At 37.1% G+C, this 18,051-nt stretch overlaps 1 pseudogene; it reads right to left on the reverse strand.

Moving 5' to 3' along the window:
- Positions 1 to 11,706: 11,706 nt before the first annotated feature.
- Positions 11,707 to 13,303, reverse strand: LOC131410260 (putative olfactory receptor 2B8; annotated as a pseudogene).
- Between the last annotated feature and the right edge of the window lie 4,748 nt (positions 13,304 to 18,051).

An 18,051-nucleotide genomic window follows, 5' to 3' on the forward strand; every position in this document is an offset into this window, starting at 1 on the left:
GTAATTTTCAATTCCAGAATTTCTATTTTGTTCATTTAAAAATAATTTTTATCTTTATTGATATTTTCTATTTGTTGAGACATTGTTCTCCCAGTTTCATTTAGTCCTTTGTCTATGATTTCCTTTATTTCTTTCATATATTTAAGAGAGTTCATTTAAGGTCTGTATCGATAAGTCCAATGTCTGTGTTTGCTTTGAGACATTTTCTGATTTGTTTGGGTTTTCCATGATGGGCCATACTTCCTTGTTTCTTTGCATGGATAACAATTATTTTTCATTAAAAACTGGACATTTTGCTATATAATGTGGCATCTATAGGAATCTGATTCTGTCCCCCCATGATTCTGTCCCCCCACTCACCAGCATTTTTAGTTGTTGTTTTTGTGGGGTTTTGCTGTTTGTTTTTTTTTTAGTAACTTTGGTAAACTCTCTGTGTAAAATCTGTATTCTTTGTCATGCATAACCTCTGAAGTCTTTGTACCATCACCTAATAATCAGCTAGTGATTTGACTGTGATTTTCTTAAATGCATGAAGCAAACAAACAAACAAAAATCACTCCTAGTCTTTGCAGATTGAGTGTGTTGAAGCATTCTTTCAATGCCTACTCAGGCCATTTACAACTCTGCCTTAATCTTCACTTGCTGCTTGTGCTGAGCCTAAAGATCAATCAGAGGTGAAAGCTTAGGGTTTCCTCAGGTCTTTTGTGTACATGCATCCTTCCCTGGTCATGCGCACAACCTTCTAGATTCTCCTTCATACACAGGAGCTTCTGAAAGCCCTTCTTTCTCAAAGTATCTTATTCTCCAGCTTTTTCTCCCCTACTTTCAGTGTGTCTATTTTTTCCCCATCTGTTGTCTTTTGCCCCATGCAGCAGCATCTTGTTCATTTGTCTTTCACCGTTTTTGAGGAACATCCTCAAAGAAGTCTCTTCTCCACTCTGAAAGAATTCCAATTTATGCAAAACAAAGGCAAGCCCCTTGTGTCACTTCAGTCCTTCAGCTTCAGGGAGTCCCAAGAGTGATCAAAAGACACAAAGACAATTCCTTGAGGACAAAGTCAGCACTGCTCACACCAGAACCAGAGAGCATACAATGGGAATGCAGCTTGCCATCTTGAAGACCACTGCAGAGCTGGAAAAATTGGTGGGGCAGAGGTTAAGTCAAAATGCTATAAGGCTCTTTTACCCTGTTTCATTTGCCTTTTTTCTGGTTGAGCATTTGCTTGGTTCCTGTAAATCTTTGACCATCTTCTAGAGTTCAAATAAATTCTCAGTGTTTCCCAGATTTTATACAGTTTTGGGGGGGCAGTGCAAGCCCCAAGAATTTCCTACTCTGCCATTTTCTACCAATTGATTTTCTTTTGCTTATAAATGTGTTCATTGCAGCATTTTAGTTGTAGTATCAAACAACAACAAAAAAGATACATATAAGAATAACCTAAATATTCAACAATACAGGCATGTTGAATAAATTGTAATATATTCACAATTTCAATCATTATGCAGCCAGTAGGAAAAATGATTTGTATCTATCTCTTTCCCTTTACTTTTAATCTACATGTGTCTTTAAATTTAAAGTGGGTTTCTTGTAGACAACATATAGTCGGGTCTTGTTTTTTTAATTCACTCTGACAATCTCAATCTTTTTCTTTTTTTTTTTTGCTGAGGAAGATTCACCCTGAGCTAACATCAGATGCCAATGTTCCTCTTTTTTTACTTGAGGAAGATTATCCCTGAGCTAACATCTGTGTCAGTCTTCCTCTACTTTATAAGTGGGTCACTACCACAGTATGGTTGATGAGTGGTGTAGGTCTGTGCCCAGGATCTGAACCCCTGAACCCAGGCTGCCAAAGCAGAGCACATGAAACTTTGCACATGGAACTTTAACTGCTAAGCCATAGGGCTAGACCTCAAGCTCTGTCTTTTAATTAGCATATTTAACATTTATGGATGTTTAAAGTGATTATTGATATAGTTGGGTTAATATCCACCATATTTGTTACTGTTTTCTATTTATTGCCCTTGTTCTTTGCCCCTATATTTTTTCTCTCACATTTTTTACCTTTTATGGTTTTAATTGAGCATTTTATATGATTCCATTTTCTCTTCTTTCTCAGCATATCAATCATACATCTTTTCTTAGGGGTTGCCATTGTGGGGGATCAGAATTGGCCATCCCAAAATGTGTCTCTTTGGCATGAGGATTATTTTGGGCTAATGAGGATTATTCCTTCCAAAAACTGCAGACATGAGAGAAGCTCTGAAAAGTAGAATTTACCCTTTGTAAGAGACGTTTACATTTCTAAGGGAAATCTCCATTTGTAAAGGTATCTCCCTCTCTGTACCAGGAAGAAGGGGGGATGACATTATCTCTAGAAATTCTTATCAACGTGGAAGGTGAGGACTTAAATCTGCATAAAAACCTTACTGTTGTTTACTGTGCTTTTCTGGTAATCTCCCATAACTGACTCCCCCCCACCCCCAACATCCTCCTTTGCCTTTAGCTGAAGATGCTATTTAAGATGAGAGCCTCTGCCATTTCAATGAGTTACCCAGTTTTTCCTGGGTCTTTCCCACGTATACATGTTATAAAGCTTTGTTTGATTTTCTCCTGTTATTCTGTCTCATGTTAATTTAATTTGCCCCAGCCAGAAGGACCTAGAGTGGGTAGAGGATATGTCTTCCTCCCCTACACCGTAGACTATGCAATATACATTTACAACTAATCCAAGTCCACTTTCAAATGACACTATGCTATTTCTCAGAGTTTGCAAGTATCTTATAACAAAGTATTACTAACTCCTTCCTCCTGTCCCATTGTTGTCATTCATTTCAATTATGCATAACTTATAATAATCAAATACATTGTTGCTGTGATTATTTTGAAGAAACTATCTGTTAGATCAAGAATAAGAAAAATAAAAGTTTTTATTTTACCTTCACTTATTTCTTCTCTAATGCTCTTCCTTCTTTGTGTAGATCTGAGTTTCTGACCTATATCACTTTCCTTCTCTCTGTAGAACTTCTTTTAACATTTCTTGCAAGCCAGGCCTACTGGCAATGAATTCTCTCAATTTTTGTTTCTTTGAGAAAGTGAGTCTTTATTTCTCCTTCACTTTTGAAGGATAATTTTGCAGGATACAGAATTCAGGGTTGGTGGATTTTTTCTCTCAACACTTTAAATATTTCACCGCACTCTCTTATTTGCATGGTTTCTGAGGAGAAGTCATGTGTAATTCTTATTTTTGCTCTTCTGTTGCTAAGAATTTTTTCTCTAGCTTCTTTCAAGACTTTTTTTTTATGTTTGATTTTCTGCAATTTAAAAATGAAATGCCAAGGTGTAGTTTTCTGTTTGTTTGTTTTTAGCATTTATCCTGCTTGGTGTCTCTGAGTTTCCTGATGCATGGTTTTGTGTCTGACATTAATTTAAGGAAATTTCTAGTTATTGATTTAAATATTTCTTCAATTCCTTTATTTCTTATAAGAAATAGATTTCTATTGTGTAAATGGGGTTTCTAGTATTCCCATTAGCCATAAATTATACTTTTTGTATTTTTCCCACAGTTCTTGGATATTCCGTTCCTTTTCCCCATCTTCTTCTCTTTGATTTTCACACTAATTGATTTTTAACAAATGTGTAGAGATAACTCATTAAGGAAAGGAAAATCCTCTCAACAACACTGCTGAAACAACTACATAACCATAGGACAAAGATGTTCCTTGACCCCAACTTTCCACCATAAGTAAAAATTGATCCAAGATTGACCATAGATCTAATGCAATAGCTAAAGCTATAAAACTTCTAGAATAAAACACAGGAAAATATCTTGTGACCTTAAAGCAGGCAAATATTTCTTATACAGGACACAAAAAAATTATCTATAAAGAAAATATTGACAAGTGGAACATCATGAAAACTGAAGATTTGTGCTCCTTAAAAGACATTATTAAAAAAACAAAAAGGAAAGACGTTGGCTGTGAGAAAATATTCACAATACATACATCTGTCAAGGGACTTGTATCCATACTATACAAAGAACTCATAGATAAAAAAGACAAATACTTCAATTAAAAAACTGGGCAAACGGGGTTCGCTGGTTCGGATCCCGGGCGCGCACCGACGCACTGCTTGGTAAGCCATGCTGTGGCGGCGTCCCATATAAAGTGGAGGAAGATGGGCACCGATGTTAGCCCAGGGCCGTCTTCCTCAGCAAAAAAAAGAGGAGGATTGGCGGATGTTAGCTCAGGGCTGATCTCCTCACAAAAAAAAAAAAAAAAAAAAAAAAACTGGGCAAAAATTTCAATAGGCACTCCATAATAATGCAAAGAAAGAAAATATCCATGGGCCAATATGCCACAAAGCACATAGAAATGTTGTCAACAGAGAAATGAAATTTTAAATTACAATGAGATACCACAATGCCTAAAATTAAAAAGACTGACAATACCAAGATTTGATAAGGACATGGATCAACTAGAAATCTCACTAATAGTGGTTGGAGTGTAAAATGGTAAAAAATAGTATAGAAAACTCTGATAAACAGATTCTGGTTTATTCATACAATGGAATCCATGCAACTATATGGATGGGAGAAAAATCAGATGTAAAAGTTGTGACTTGATGATCCCAATAATTAGAAGTTCAAAAACAGGCAGAACTAATCTATGGTGATTGAAGTCAAAATAGTATCTTCCCCTGGGGAGCAAAGACTAGAAAAGTACATGGGTTAACTCTATGTGGTGAGGCATATAAGTGATATTTGCAAGAATGTATATATCTATAAAAATTCATCAAGCTGCATGCTTAAGATTTGTGCATTTAACTGTATGTAAATTATAAACCACTTTATGCCAACCAGAATAGCTAAAATTAAAAAGACTAACAAGATTTTATTTTTCTTAAATGATATCAATGGATGCATAGAAAAATCACAGTATGTATATATGGCCCAGCAAAACGGCTGGTTATAAGATCAAATTATAAAATCAATTGCAATCCTATACAACAACTTAATAAAATGTAATTTTCATAAATACAGGGCAACACAGTTGAAAAATGTATTTACTAAAATATGTTTAAGTCATTCAGAGAAAAAAGTATGAATCATCTTCAATATACATTAAATAAGACCCAAATAAATAGGTATGTGAGGTTAACTTAGAGACAGAATCAATAATGGGAGGCATTAATCTTCTCAAATATTATATTCATTATAGACACTTTCAATAATTCAAGAAACCTATTTCTAATAAATCCATAATTATACAATTCCAATAAAAATCCTAAATTTTTAATGAGCTAGACAAGTTGATTCATTTTATATGGGTAAAAAAGGCAAAAAGTATCAAAGACAGTGCATGCTGGGCTTTCTCTACTAAATATCAAGATCTTAAAGTTAATATAGAACAGTTAATAGGAAAGAGTCCTTCTTTGCACAAGGATAGAAAAAATAAACTGAAGCAATAAAATGGAGCACCAAGAAACATTTCTCAAATTTGACCACAGACAAGGGAAGCATTGGGTTTAAATCAGTAATCTAGTCTAGTTTTAAAAAAAGCCCCCAAGTTTCTCATTAACTTTGCTTCTTTTGAGTAAATACTCTGTATTCCAGGGAAACTACCAATCCTTTTTTTTCAGTTTTTAAAAATTCTTCCCCAAAATTCTGATAGATATTGATGGTGATGTTAGGGTTTAACGTAAGATAGTGAGAAATATGATATAATCATTTTCACATATTCTTATTTATACTATTTCCAGTGAGTATTTTAATTTATCATGATTTTACCTCACTTCTTGATAGTTAGACCAGTACTGAAAAGGGCATATACGAAACTAATTATGTAGGCTCCAGTAGCTTATGTTTAGTTACTTATATTATTAAGAATTTGCATTATGTTTTCCTGAACTCCATTAGTAACTACTTTCTTATCTTGGAGTTGTGGTGGGTTGCAGTCTTCTATTTACATAGCAGGTTTAATTAGGAACATTGATATAAAGTGTGATCAACATGCTCTTTGTTCTGATTTCTCAGGTGTTGACTCATGGTTCAATGCAACACAGGTATCTTTAAATATACATTTGCACTTTTCCCACAATCTTAACTTGTGTACCATGGCTGACAGCCTGTTGTCTGAATGCCCAGCACAGTAACTTACAAACTGAACACCAGGTCAGCTCTCACAGAAAGTACTCTGACTTCAGCTCCACTTGAGCTTCTAAAGTGGTTGGGCATCCCCTCTGGTTCATTCCACATAAATACTGCAGGGAATAAAGGAAGTGTGAAGTACCCCCTCCCCACACCACTTGCCTCCCCTCGTTATCAGTGAAATTTACAGAACTAAGGATTCCAGGGAAGTGTGAGCTGCAGCATAATCCTCAAATTCTCCTCCAGGCAGCACCAACATCAGTGGCCCATCTCCAATATGAGAGTTGGCCTTTAATACCCTGAGTTTCACCATTGCCCCAAGCCATCCAGTCTAGCCCAAGTGGTATTACACCATCACCAGGGCTTCTAATTTATTTCCTTCTGTTTTATTGAATAACAAATAATTTAATGCAAAGGAAATAATGATAAATAAAAACAAATTTTAAAAATGATAAAAATCAACATCTTTCTGCATTTGGATGGGTTTTTCTATTACAAAGCAAATAAGTGTTTAAATTAGGAAATGTTGAAACTATAAGGAAAATAAAGTTGTTCAAAATTATAATTTCTAGAACAATCAATGCTTTTATATATATTTCTAGGGCTCTTTCTATGCACATATAAACTTATCTATAATACAAACATTCTGTGCTATCATTTAGTGGCATTAGTAACTCGAAGTTTTTAGTTAAAGGTACCTTGAGACATTTTTCTCTTATCAACATATGTTGTGTCATAACATAAATTTTAATGGCTGTGTAATGTTCTATTGTATAGAGGAAACTATTTTTTTGTTTTTATTGTTTTAAAAGTCCCTGTTATAAGCATTTCATTTGTTTACTAATAACACTGTGCTAAATATTTTTTGTTCATTCATCTTTCCCTATATTTTTAAATGTTTTCTTTAAAAAGAATTCCAATCTATGAAATTTCTCAATCATACATATGCATTTTTATGAGTTTTGATACAAAATAACTTGTCTTCAAAAAGTTGCATTATTTGCATGTCAACCTACAGGTATGAAAGTATCCTTTTACACAAAGGGTGGCTAACGCTGGAAATTAGCATTTTGAATGTATCTCAGTGAATAGAGATGCAGGTAACAAAAACCCAATGACACACAGCTCTATAGCATCTGCTATAAGTATTAAAAAGCAGAGTAGAAGGTGATTCTACAGTTTATCGCTAAGATGCAGAATCTTTCCATTATGTCTGTGTTGTCATCTTCAGATGACACACTGGGTAGCTCCTCTAATGGGCAATTTCCAATGTCACTTCAAGACACCCTCTCCGTTATCTTCTGCAATGAGGAACTTTTACCTAAGATCTTTGACAGACTGCCCTTCACAGATGGTGGACTGATTCTTGTACTGGACCCTCCTTGAGCTGCTAATTAGTGATGGGAATGGAACTACTGTAAGTGACTTGATTTGGGTCAGAATGGAACTGTGAGCTACATGGGGAAGGAGAGGATAAAGCAGGTACACACACCCATAGCTTTGCTGGGTCCATTTCACCAATAGAAAAAATGGTCAAATTTCATCCCTTTGAAGGGTACCAGTGTGATTTGTTTTTGTTCCCAAATGAGCAACTGTCTTATGTGCAAATATCTGCCAAGTTACTAGAAGTATCACTGTTGCCACTGCAAGCCATGAAAACGCAAATACTCTAACAAAGAAGTTGCCACACCCCAAAAATAAGCCCTGTTTCATCATGGAATCTCATAACATCACCTTTGAACAATTTGATTTGATTCCAGTACTCTGTGAAGAACTGTGACTGCAACACGGTACTAGTGGGACAGACATTTATTACCCCTCTGTGCTCTTGTCTTCTCTGTTAAAACCTATCAAGTCAAAATACAAAAATCCCAATAGGAGTAATGTAGGAAGATGAGGGGGATGGAGGGGCAGTTGTCTACAGTACACGTGTGGCAGGGCACTTATAGTAAATCTGGGGCAGTCTCTTTGAAAGACTCCTCCCAAGCACATAAATACTTCCTCAAATGAGGTAAAACATTTGGACATTTCTTTGTTAGGCCATTTTCAAGACTGATATAGAGGTGCTTACTTTATTGACAACTTGAATAAACACAGTAAAAGCTGGAACATCTGGCCATTTATTGACTAAGTATATCTATGACATGAAACTTTTGAATTTCCTGGCAAAGCAATAAATTATGCTTGGGCCAGCCCCAGTAGCCTAGTGGTTAGGTTCAGCGTGCTCCAGGGCAGCCCAGGTTCAGTTCCTGGATGTGGACCTACACCACTCATCTGTCAGTGGCCGTGCTGTGGTGGTGGCTCACATACGAAAAGAGGAAGATTGGCAGTGGGTGTTAGGTCAGGGTGAATATTCCTCAGCAAAAAATAAAATAAATAAATGTTATGCTCATAATGACTGTAGAGAGAGGACAGCAGAGTATAGGCCAAAAAATAAGATGGTCAACAAAATCACCCTCCAGTTGCCACTGCACCAAGTGGGCTCGCCTCCTGGTGAGTTAAATAAGACTCTACACAGTGGAAGTTGTCTCACAAAGTAAAGTGTATTTGCAGCAAATTGGAGGACATGAGAAATCATTTCTAAAGTCATGGCTCCCCAAACAAAGGGAAGCAAGGACCTTTTATTTTGGTTGGGGAATGAATATTCAAAAGGGAGAGGCAGGTATTCAGTTGCACAGGCTCAGTTGGAAAACATGCTTCCACATACACTGCAGGTTACAGCTTTTCCTGGAGAGAATTTAGCATTAAAAATGAGGCAAGGCTCTTGTGGTGAGGCTTGGTCTGGTTCAGTGTGGTTGGTGGTTGCACCTCCTTAACGTAACAAAAGGGGAGAAAAACAATTTGGAAAAACAGTTAAATGCTTCCAAACCCACCCTTGAGTTCCTCGGGGCATGTAGTTGGTGACATAGTGTCAGGAAACACCAGAGAGGGGAAATCTTTGATGCTAACAGATTTTCTGGACGGCAGGACTTTCAGAATTGAAGTTAAATTTAAGACCATAATATCTTTAATTAATTAATTAATTAATTTATTTATTGAGCAAGATTGGCCCTGTGCTAACATCTGTTGACAATCTTCCTCTTTTTTCTTTTTTTCTCCCCAAAGCCCCAGTAGATAGTTGTGTAGCATAGTTGTAGAGTTGTAGCTCTTCTATATGGGATGCCACCTCAGCAAGGCTTGATGAGCGGTGAGTACGTCCTCGCCCAGGATCTGAACTTGTGGACCCCACCCTGACAAAGTGGAATGCGCGAACTTAACCGCTGCGCCACCACGCCGGCCCCAAGACCATAATATCTTTACATGGAGTATCATCTTGAATTAACCTGCTTTATTTCACTGATCGCCTTCCCCAGAACTAGAAGTTAAAATCCTCAACCATCACTAAAGTCAAGTTATGTTCTTTAATTTCACTAATTTTATTGTATTTATGTCCTTACATATTGGAGACTAAAGATGTACAGATTAAGCCTAAGGACCTATTCCGCCAGGCTCAGTCAGACAAAGTTGTAACATTAATATCATTATTATTAGCTGTTATTCATTAATCACATACTAGACAGCCTTTATACCTGTGGCAGAGTGGAAAAGGCATGAAGTTTAGAGACAAACAGAGTGGCCATAAATTCTGATGAAGCCTAACTACGCTGTTTCAGTATGCTGTCTTCCATTGTCCCCATGGATTTTAAATCTTTCCCATGTTCTTGTAGACATTTTCTTTCTGGGTAATGGTTGGAAGCCACTCACAAAGTTCTGATGACTTTTAAGGTTAGTACACAATCCCTTGCATGGAGCCTTTGTGTCCACCCTGAATTTGGGAGTGACATCAGATACGCATTCACCTTGCAAGAATCCAAATATGGGAACTCATTAAAATGCACTCTATACAGTAAAATTGAAGCATTCATCTACACAGTTTATTATATTTTATCCAGAAATATATAATATAGGTTTATACTTCATGCAAATTGCAAGTATTTACACATAAAATTATGTGTATTGTTTATGGGTGACTTAAGGACTTAGAAAAATTATTTTCAATAAATGAAAGTTTTGCCTACTATTATTTTTTAAACCCTAAAGTTTCTATGAGAAGAGATTTTGGTTTTGACTCCCAGCTCTAAATTCTGTTCAATTCTGAGAAGTGAATTTAAACTTCTTGACCACTATTTTACACAAGTTTGAAATTGTGGAAAATTTGAGTCCACATGGTGCCAAAAACTAAATTATAACCAATCTGATAAATTCAGAAAACAAACGGGCTGACCACTGTCCATGGGACTGAAATTATCGATCAGTTGACTCAGTGTCTGTCTTCTAGCTCTTCTCCATGGTGATGTCAGTGACCCTTCACAAGTGCTCCTACAGCTGTGTTCTCCTCAAAGACTCTCCATTTCTGTCTCCTTTCCTCTGTGTCCAGCCCATGTCCTCTGGGGTAGCTGCCTATTGCCCTCTGCCCTTTTGCTCAGCATCTTTACTGATGCCCTAGTAACAGTTTTTAAATTTAATCTTTACTGTGGCCACTGAGGTTTTATTTTATTTTATTATTTTATTTTATTAATTTTTGCTGAGGAAGATCCTCCCTGAGCTAACATCTGTTGCCAATCTTCCTCCTTTTTTTTCTTTGGTTGAGAAAAATTAGTGCTGAGATAACATCTGTGCCAATCTTCCCCTACTTTATATGTGGGTTGCCGCCACAGCATGGCTGACAAGTGGTGTAGGTACACGCCCAGGATCCAAACCCGTGAACCTGGGCTGCTGAAGCGGAGCATGCTGAACTTAACCACTACACCATGGGGCCGGCCCCCAAGGTTTGATTTTAGATTCATCTCAGCAACCTACACAACAACCAAAGCCCAGAGCTGGCCCACCTTACAGCATATCTGAGCTTCTAGAACCCTTAGCAGGCTAGGGTCCAAAGTCTTCACCTATAGAGAGCTTAATATTGCTCCCTTCTGTGTTAGTGACACATTTGCTTACCTTGGTCCAGACACACTGAATGTTCTCTATCCCATTGCCATGTCCAAATCCTTTACATCATTTAAGGTTGAGGTAAAGTGTCTCATACTGCAGGGAATTTTCCTTGATCTAGCTGAGATGATGTATTACATTGTCCCTGAATTATCTTACCTAGTTTTCTTTTATATAAGGTATTAATTCCAATCTTGCTTTAATGAGGATATAGGTCCACATAATCTACCTCCATATGTAAACTATTTCAGAGTAGGTCCCATGTCTGTTCTGTCTTCTATCTCTCAGAATGGTCAGTATCCCTTAGAAAACTACTACTCTAATAATCTCATGGGGGAAACGAACAAATATTGATAAATATCCAGATTACAGATTTTGAGGAAAGCAAAATGTGAAAGAATGCCTGTATTATATGATTTGTTATAAGACACCATGGTTGATGACTATAATTTTGTATTAAGCTTGTATTTAGTGCTTGATTCATTTGTCTTTCAATTAGTTTGGCTTGAAATCTGAAAGGAAAACTATTCTTCCTGCCATTAATCCATTGCCCAAATAATTTCTATGACTCAAATTCCAGGAACTATAATTTCTTAAATGGAATCCTTCCAGACCACTTTTCTAATTGCCCTCTTTACATCTTTGTTCCTCAGTGTATAGATTAGTGGGTTCAGGGTGGGGGGTGTCGGGAGAGAGAGAGAATCTCCCTCTGCCCTTTTCCTTAAGGTTCTTATGGCTGGCCAAATAATTAACAAGACAGGTTAGCAAGAGAAAATAATACCAAGTTTAATAACATGTATACATGGGAGAAAGCAGGGACACTGCGTTTCTCAACACAATAGCAGAAATTCTCATCTTAAATACCATGTTCAGCCAATGACAAAGGAGCATGTTGGGGGTGGGGGGAGTCAGTTACAGGAGATTACCACTAAAGCACAGTAAATAAGAGTAAGGTTATTATGCAGATTTAAGGCCTCACCTTCCACATTGATAAGTTTCTATAAATGAGGTCATCCCCCCTCTTCCCAATACAGAGAGGGAGATACCTTTACAAATGGAGGTTTCCCTTATAAATGTAAATGTCTGTCTGGCAACTCCTTGCAGGGCCATCCAGAGAATGTGGCCAGAGACAGAACTTCTGATAAGATGGGCTTGTTGGTGCCTTTCCTATTGTAACATCTATTTTACATTACATTACAGCCATCAGATGGAAGATCTGTTCCAGGAAGGAGTTACTATGTCAAATTCTTTAGGCAGTTAGTGGGGGAGGTCAAATGTCCTCAGAGAAAACAACCAAGGTAAAGAGATAGATTTCAGGGTGGCCAAATCTTGATCTCCCACAGGGGCAACAATGATATAAACAACGGTGAGGACCTTCCCCTGATTCTGAGAGTAGTTACTCTTAGGCTGAAAGCACATGAACATGACGGTTCCATAGAACAGTGAGACCACCATTAGGCTGGATGCACAAGTCCCAAGGGCCTTCTGTTGTCCTTCAGCAGAGTGCATCCTCAGCACAGCCCTGGTGACGCAGGCATAAGGGTTAAGGATGATGCAGCCTGGAATGGCAAGAGTGATCAGGAGAGCAATTAACATCTTTGACTCAGTTGGACCAGTGTCCACACAGGACAGCTTGATAATGATGAGCACCTCACAAAAGAAATGATCCACATGGTGGTGGCCACATAGAAGCAAAACAATGGCCAGTGAGGGTTGAAGGAGAGACTTGGCAAACCCCCAAAACCAAGACATGGCTGCAAGAAGGTGGCAGATCTGTTGCTGCATGATTGTAGCATAGCATAGGGGCCAGCAGATGGCAACATAATGGGCAACAGCCATGACAGCAAGAAGCACACACTCTGTGGAGTCAAGAGCCAAGGCCACAGAATACTGAACTCTGCAGCCTACATAGCTGATCTTCTTACTACTTCCCCACATGTTTACCAGCATTTGAGGGACAATGCAGGTAGTGGAGCACATGTCCAGAAATGAGAGGTTTTGGAGGAATAAGTATATTGGGGTGTGGAGCTAGCTGTCCAGGAGGGAGACCAAGATTATGGCCGCATTGCCTGTGAATGTCATGGAATAGAATCCAGAGACAAACAGAGAAAGGATGAACTCAGCTTGGGGATACTCTGAGAAGCTGACTAAGATGAAGTCTTCCTCTGAGCTGTCATTTATTTTCGTCATCTGAAATATTTCAGATGCAGCTGAAATATAATCAAGTGTTCTCTATATACTGCTAAAACTAACAAACAAAAAGTTAGTCAATTTTTATATAACAGTCACTATAATTTCACAGGTTTTGCAAACAAATACAAACAATAGGAACTCAAATTTCCTGATGTATAAAATTATTTAAATGATTTAAATGTAAATCCAATGTCACAAAAATGTAAAAGTTGGATGGAAGTAGCTTAAAATTACATTAAAGGTTTTTTGCTCTTGGTCACTTTAATCAAATATTTAGCTGGCCAGGATATAGTTCTATCTCATGTATATTTCCACTTTTAATATTTATACTCTTGCTTGATAGAATAATTATGAGAGGAAGAACGAAGTGGTAAGAAAAAAGCAAAAACTTGGATATGGTAATTGATGTGATAGCTTAGTTTCCCTTGGCTGGGAATAAGATGATAGAACATTGAATGTGATAGTAAAACAAAGAGTGAGGGTTGAAACAAATTGATACAGTTAAAATATTAAAGCATGTTTCCATAGTCAAAGTTGGTTCCATGGAACAAATATGGTAAACCACAGCTTTATCCTTCACAAACACTGGTGTACTCAAATGCTCATGAAAGGCCCAAAGGCACAGAGCACTGTTGAGTGACAGCAGGAGGATCTGCACATACTGTTCTTCCACAGAAATAAGAACATGGACAAATGTCAACAAATCAACCTTTTCAGAACTATAGATATTAACCAAAGGATTGCAACAATCCAAGAGGTAATTATTCAATAAAAATGGCTTTATTTTAGTGAGAACAAGATTTGTGGTATTTTAATGTGCCCTAATCCCATCTCCCCTCCCTGCTCTGCATAAGGTTTGAAACCCAGCAGGCTTGTAGCTACAGGAAGTAAAAGAATGGATTTGGAGCTCCCCCCAAATCCCGTGTCAGAGAAGTATCTTTATTTGGTTTATCTGACAGTTGCCTAGAAACCCACACTCACAGGGCTTGTCTTAATTTGACTGCACTCAATGAAAATAAGTTTTTTCTCTCAGAAAAAAATGAGCAATTACCTGAAGGAGTGATATCAGTTGGAGCAGACAAGAAGCTGATCAAAAAATTTAGAAGAAATAGCTGGAGAATGAGATATCCATAGCATGATTTGAAAAGTTCCAACAAGTTCCTGAGAATCTACAAGGACAAGTGCATCTGCAGGTTTGTGTGAATGCCTAAAAAAACTCTGAGAAGGCCCTAACCTCTCACCTCTGGCTGACTTTGAGACTCTGTTCAATAAGAAAGTTAAGGATAGGCATATTTGTGAACTGGCTGCCAAAGTGCTGAGGGCATGACCCAACACACCCAAAGATCCTCTAGCAAAGGTTAGGACAGTTATTGGTTTAAGTCACTTAAGGAAATCCCTGTCCAATTATTAGCTAACCACTAAGATAACTAAGCCGGGACTTCAGTGACCACACACAACAAGAATAGAGACGTTACATAATTAGTAAAAAAATAAATAAACATGACAAGGACAAACAAAACCTAGCAAGAACAATAGCACTGGACTTGGTCTGATTTTTGGATTTTCCACCTTGTATTATTTAAAATGTCTAATTTACAACAAACATATTAGAAGAAGTGCAAAGAGACAGGAAAGCCCATGTGAGCACACAGAAAGAATGTGCATCTGCAAGCCAGGAAGAGATCCCTCACCAGCACGCAGCCATGCTGGCTCCCTGATCTTGGATTTCTAGCATCTGAAACTGTGAGAAAATAAAATTTTTTTTAAGGTATCCAGTCTATGGTATTTTGTTATGGCAGCCCGAGCTGACTAATATGTACACAGGCAAAAAAGCAGTCAATAAAAACTGTCCTTGAGGGAGCCCAAACATTGGACTTAATAGATAATAACTTTAAATCAACTTTTTAATATGTTCAAAGAACTGAAGGAAGCCATTTCTAAAGTACCAAAGGCAAGTTTGAGTACTATGTTTCTCTAAATAGACAATATCAATAAATAAATCAAAATTATTTCTAAAAATAGTAATTCTGAAGTTGAAAGTAAAATTTGAGATTAAATTTAGCACAGGGGTCAAGAGTAGAGTTGAGCTGGTAGTAGAAAGAATAAGTGAACTTGAAAATAGGTTTACTGAGACTATGGAGACTGAGGAGCAGCCAGAAAAATCAATGAAGAAAAAGAAACAGAGTCTTAGGGACTTGTGGCATAACATTAAGTATACCACCATATGCCTAATGGGAATCACAGGAGAGGAGAAAGATAAAGGAGAAAAATAATTTTAAAAAAGACTGAAAACTTCCCAGATTTGATGAAAAAACATTAATCTCTGTATCATTCATTAAGCTCAATGAATTCCAAGTAGGACCAACTATACCAAGACACATTACAATCAAACTGCGAAAAACCAAAGACAAAGAGAAAATCTTGGAGGCAGCAAGACAGAAGCAACTCATCATGTATAAGTGATCCTCAATAAGATTAACAGCTGATTTTTAATTAGTAAACATGGAGACCAGAAAGCAGTGGGAAGATATATTAATGTGCTGAATAAAAAAAGTGCCAACCAGGAATTCAATATCCAGCCAAATTATCCTTCCATATGAAGGAGAATTTAAGACATACTCAGAAAAAAATCTGAGAAAACTCATAGCTACCAAACAATGCTAAGGGAGTTCTTCAGGTATAAATGAAAGGACACTAAAGAGTAACTCAAATCCACATGAAGAAATAAAGGGCAACAGTAAAGTAAGTACGTAAGTAAATATAAAATGATATAAATGTGTCTTTGTAACTACTTTATTCTCCTACATCCTTTAAAAGACAACTGCATAAACAATAATTGAAGATATCAATACTTTGCTTTCAATAATGGAAAGAAAAACTAGACAGAAATAAAAAAAAGAGAACTTGAACAACACTATAAACTAAGTAGAACTACTATATATAGTATATTTTATATCTATTTATATATCTGTAAAGATATATTATATAGATATGATATTCACCCACCAACATCAGAATATACATTCTTCTCACATGCACATAGAACAAACATAGACCATTTGTTAGGCCGTAAAATAAATTTCAATACACTTAAAAGATTTGAAATCATACAGTGTGCCCTCTGAGCATAAGGGAATGAAATTAAAAATCAATAATAGAAGGAAATTTGGGAGATTCAAAAATATGTGGAAAGTAAACCACACTACTAAAAAACCAATGAGATGAAAAAAATATCACAAGGGAAATGAGAAAATACTTTGAGATGAATGAAATAAAAAACACAACACACCAGGCCGTCCGGGTGGCACAAGCAGTTAAGTGCACATGCTCTGCTGCGGCGGCCTGGGGTTCGCCAGTTCAGATCCCGGGAGCACTGATGCACCGCTTGGCAAGCCATGCTGTGGTGGCGTCCCATATAAAGTGGAGGAAGATGGGCATGGATGTTAGCTCAGGGCTGATCTTCCTCACACACACACAAAAAAACAACACAACACACCAACATTTATGGGATGCAGCTAAAGCAGTGCTTAAAGAGAAATTTGTAGACATAAACTCCTAAATTATAAAGGGAAGAAAGATCTCAAATAAAAAACCTAAGAACCCACCTTAGAAAACTAGAAAAAGTGTAGCAAACTAAACCCATAGCAAGCAAAAGGAAGGAAATAATAAAGATTATAGTGGAGAAAAGTAAAATACAGAATAGTAAACAAACTCAATAGGAAAACATCAACAAAACAAAAACTTAGTTCTTTGAAAAGATCAACAAAAGTTATAAACCTTTATCTAGGCTGACTAATAAAAAATACCACTCAAATTACTGGAATAAGGAATGGAAGAGGGTGCACCACTACCAAAACTACAAAAATGAAAAAGATTAAAAAGCAATACTATGGGGGCCGGCCCGGTGGCGCAAGCGGTTAAGTGCGCGCGCTCCGCTGCGGCGGCCCGGGGTTCGCTGGTTCGGATCCCGGGCGCGCACCGAAGTACTGCTTGGTAAGCCATGCTGTGGCGGCGTCCCATATAAAGTGGAGGAAGATAGGCACCGATGTTAGCCCAGGGCCGTCTTCCTCAGCAAAAAAAGAGGAGGATTGGCGGATGTTAGCTCAGGGCTGATCTCCTCACAAAAAAAAAAAAAAAAAAAAAAAAAAAAGCAATACTATGAACAACTATATGCCAACAAATTATATAACACAGACAACATGAGCAAATTCCTAGAAAGACACAAACTGTGAAAACTGACTCAAGAAGAAATAGAAAATTTGAATATATCTGTAATGAGAAAAGAGATTGATATAGTAATCAAAAATGTTCCCCCAACAGAAGAAAAGCTGAGGACCAAATATCTTCACTGGGGAATTCTATCAAGCATTTAAAGAATAAAAAGTAATTCTTCACAAACTCTTCCAAAAAAATAGAAGAAGCAACACTTCAGAACTCATTCTATTAGTCCAGTATTATCTAAGTACCAAAATCAGACAAAGGCATCACAAAAAAACTACAGAACAAGATCCCTTATGAATACAGATGCAAAAATCCATCTATAAAATATGAGCAAACTGAATTCAGCATTATATAAAGGGATTATACACCATAATCAAGTGGGACTTATCTCCCAAATGCAAGGTTGGTTGAACATATGACAGTCAATCAATATAACACTCATATAAATAAAATAAAGAACAAAAAGTATATGATTCTCCCAATAGATGAGGAAAAACCCAACACCCTTTAATGATAATAGTAAT

The sequence above is a fragment of the Diceros bicornis genome, chromosome 1 (genome assembly GCF_020826845.1).
Source record: "Diceros bicornis minor isolate mBicDic1 chromosome 1, mDicBic1.mat.cur, whole genome shotgun sequence".
NCBI lineage: Eukaryota > Metazoa > Chordata > Mammalia > Perissodactyla > Rhinocerotidae > Diceros > Diceros bicornis.